Raw genomic sequence first — 4,303 nt, 5'->3', positions numbered from 1 at the left:
CTCCTCCGCCAGCATCTCTCCCTCTCCGGAGCACCGTCCGCCTCCTCCGCCGCCCGGGCTCCCGATGGTGGCGCTGGGGGAGGCGCGGGGCTGGGGGGGCAGGCTGATTGACAGGCAGCCCTGCCAATGCCTGGAGGGAGAAGGGAGGCAGGGAGGGAGCCCCCCACCCCACCCACCCCCTGATGGGGACGGCCTGGGGTGGGGAGGAGGGATCGCCTGGGGGAGGGCGCCAGGGGCGCTGCTGAGTGCGCGGAGTCAGTGCCGCAGGGGGCGAGGAGGAGAAGGGGGGGAAGACAGAGATGAGTTGGAGGTGCTTCTCTTAGACACACTTACTTGGGAGTAACAGCCCAATCCTATGCCTGTCTACTCAGAAGTAGGTCCCATGACATTCAGTGGGGCTTACTCCCAGGAAGGTGTGTTTACACTTACCTGGGAGTAAGCCCCATTGACTATAATGGGACTCACTTCTCAGTAGACATGCATAGGATTGGGCTCTGAGGCTGCAATCCTATCCACACTATCTGGGAGTAAGCCCCACTGACTATAATGGGACTTACTTCTGAGTAGACAGGCATAGGATTGGGCTCTAACCCTCATGCAACCCGGTGTGACCGCCTTCCAAGGAAGCCACAATTGAGCTGCATTGTCTGCCCTGGTGGTGCGATCAGAGACTTGGGCTGCAAGCCTACACTTAGCTGGGAATCAGCCCCATGGACTCTAATGGGACTTGCTTCTGAGTAGACATGCCTAGGCTTGGGCTCTTGAGCCCTGTATTGGTGTACCCGGGATGGAGCAACTCCGAGCGGTAGTTACTCGGGAGTAACGCCAGTGCGAGACTAACTCCCAAGCAGTGGCGTAGCTAGAGGGGGTGCAAAGCACTAAGTTTTGCAGGGAGCCTCCCCAAGGCATCCAAGCGGCCCTTCCACCTCCCTTTGAAGCCATGGGGGGGGAGCAAAACGGAGGCCAATTCCTGACTCCTAAGTGGAGGGGCCATTTCCATGCTGCTCCCTGCAAAACTTAGTGCTTGACACCCCCTCTAGCTATGCCACCGCTCCCAGTTTGGGTGCGTGCAGGATGGCATCCTTGGTGAAAGGACAACTGCACAATGAAACCAGAATTAAGTTAAAGGAATTGTCCTTGGAGCTTGGCAGTGGAATCTCTATTCACCCCATTATTTGGGGGGGGCAGCAATGGTGTCCCTTGGGATCAGGATCACACATGCACCTTCAGGCTGCCTAACTGCCATTCATTCTTGAACCCTCTCTGCCTTCCTCACCTGGCCCCCCCGTCTGCCAACAGCCGGCAAGATCCCCGCGCCCCCCTCCTTCCTCCCTGCTCCGAATTTATTAGTGATGGAATAAAAGGATGCCAATAAATAAAAGTATTGGGGAGTCCAGGGAAGCCGTCAAGGCTGATTAGAGCGCAGAGGACATTTTGTGGCTCATTATGCAAAAGCCGCTTCATGGCGAAATAGGAGAGGCGGCGGGTCTGCTGCTGCAACTCATGCATGTCAGATTTCCATGAATCCCAGAGATTAATCATGTTGCATTTGCAGAAGCTCATTCTTGGGCTTGGCCCATCTCAGGGGCATTGATGGTGATTTTCTTTTTTTCCAAAAACTCTTTAATGACCTGGACACGTGGCTGGCACCACAATGGCATGCGCCGCTCAGATAGATACACACACATACACACGTACATTAAGGATAAGCGTGACAAGGCTGAGGGAGAGACAAGAGAATGAGATGCTATTGTCGGGAGCTGCGGCTGAGAAATGAAGGAGATGTATGGGTGAGATGGGAGACAGCTTAAATCGAAGAATCGGTGTGGCGAGAGAGAAAAAAGAGGCATAACTAGAAGCCCTGGCGCCTGGGGCAGTGACATCAAGATGTCTCGTGACATCAGCTCCCTTCAGGGAGCCTCCACAGGAGAAGGAATGGGAGCACAAAGCCGTCAGCACCTCCTCCTCCAGGGAGATCCTGGAAGTGACTGTCTTGCATGTTGCAGGCCCCCCATCCGCATGGCACCTGGGGCAGGTGATCCTCAGGCTCCACCCTAGTTACTCCTCTGGAGAAAGATTAATCGGACCAAATTGCTCTTGCGTCCGATTCTTTGCAGCTAGGCAATTGCCTTTTGCGCTGCTATAATTTATCAGGATTACAATAAACCCTTTAGCAAAATCAAATTGCAGGTTCCCTTATGGCAGTGATTCCGAAACTGTGAGCCGTGGCTCCCTAGGAAGCCTCAGAAACCAGACAGGGGAGCCGTGGAATCCTCATGAACCCCCCCCCTTGCCACTGCCCTATGCAATAGGATTGTAGCACTAATGGGGAGCCATAGCCAATGGCCCAGTAGGTCAAGGGAGGTGCCAGTTGAAAATGTTTGGGAACCTCTGCCTTATGTTATTCTTAATGGCAGGAGTGCTTCATTGTCACATGGGGTTTGCTATCTGATCCCCCCATCAAACCTCTCCCATTTCTGCCTTGAGTCCTGTTTGAATTGATTCTGCTCACTTGGAAGCAAAATTCCATTTAGTTCGATTTCGATCACATGCTGAAGGCCGGAATCCTGGGCATATTTACTTGGAAAATTGTTCTGAACTAGTGGGACTTACTTCTAAGGTTTGTGGGGGAAATAAGGTTTATTTCTCAGGAAAATCAGGATCCATATTGGCAACTTGGAATCCATATTGGAATCCATATCCATCTGTGTATCACAAGATTCAAAAGCTGCTAGGCCAGCTAGTGAGGGCCCAATCCTATTCAGTTTTCCAATGGTGTCAGTGGGATGTGTTCCCATTCAGTTTTGCAATGGTGTCAGTGGGATGTGCACTGGATCCTTTGGTGGAGAGGCAGTCTCAGAGGCCTCCTCAAGATAAGGGAACATTTGTTCCCTTACCTCCGGGCTGCATTGTGGCTGCACCGGTGCTGGAAAGTTGGATAGGATTGGGCCCTGAACCTCTGATATCAGTTACTAAACTTCAGAGGACACTACTAGGGTCAGGAGGGCAGGACATGGCCAGAGTCTGCGCATGAATAGTTCTTTAATGGATATATCCTGCTCCATATCTATTTTATCACTCTTGTGTATGGGCTTTATCTGTTTTCTGTGTATACCAACCCAGCTGTCATCACAAGACCCTATATATGTCTTGTGAACTGTTCATTAAGTTGTCAGCCTTCCCATACCATCAAGGAATGCTGTCCAAAGCACTCCAATAAACAGCTAACTTCTAATTCCAGCCGAGCCTTTGCTTTCTTTCCTTGACAGGTTGCCAGTTGACCAAGGGGAAAAAAAGTCTAGCCTGGCTAATTCTTATGCCTTTCACAGTGGTTTGCTATGTAGAAATGGGCTGGGGAAACTGTTCACAGCTTGGAGATAAACATTACAGGACTACCTGACTGTGCATCAAGTGGCTGTGAAAAAAGGTGGCAACACTCCTTCAAGTCGACATAGGACATCCTATGAAACCTTTCTGAAATCAATGGGACTTTTAAAAAGGGTTGCATGTTTTAGTGGTTATCTAGCACTGGAAGACTTCAACTACCTTCCACTCCACAAAGTGGCAAATTAAACTTGAGTTTACAGAGTTTGGTGGGGTTTGGCACTGAGCACCGACCCAGCTAAGTACAGTCAAAGCTGCAGGTATAGCTTGCTTACCTGCGGCGTCAATGTAAAACATTTTTATCGCGGCCTGGTGGGCTGATATTTCAAGTTTCTTTTTCCTATTTCCCTCAAACACCGCAACTCAGTCAAATAAAACATTATTTTGAGCTGAGAAAATCAGAATACCGGGTGCATGCTGCTTTCTTCCTAATTTCAGAACTGAGTCAGCCCTGGAATGTGGAGCACCAGAACTTCCATGTTCAGTGGCTGCAGGGCCGACTCCTCCATGAGGCTAACTGAGGGCCAAATCCTATCCAGTTTTCCGGTGCTGGTGCAGCTGTGCCCATGAGGTGGGGAGGGGAGAGGAGGGGAGGCAGTCACAGAAGCCTCCTCAAGATATGGGAACATGTGTTCCCTTACCTCAGCTGCACCAGTGCTGGAAGGGGGTGCTCTGTGAGGCCTAGCCAGAATGGTGACAGCGGGAGAAGCACCAGCCATGGTCACAAGATGGTTGCCGCTATCTGGCAGCTTGGCAATCTGGCTGTTGCCTCCTTCCTCACCCTTTGGAGGCTCAATGAGAGTCTCCAAAGGAGAAGGAACAGGGGAGGCTGAGATGCCTCCTCCAGGAAAACCTGGAAGTGGCGTCATAATGTCATGCCATGTCAAGCTGCGTCATGACATCACCACCCTGGGTGCCG

This window comes from Tiliqua scincoides, chromosome 6 (assembly GCF_035046505.1).
Source record: "Tiliqua scincoides isolate rTilSci1 chromosome 6, rTilSci1.hap2, whole genome shotgun sequence".
Taxonomy (NCBI): Eukaryota; Metazoa; Chordata; class Lepidosauria; order Squamata; family Scincidae; genus Tiliqua; species Tiliqua scincoides.
This window is presented reverse-complemented; position numbering follows the sequence as displayed.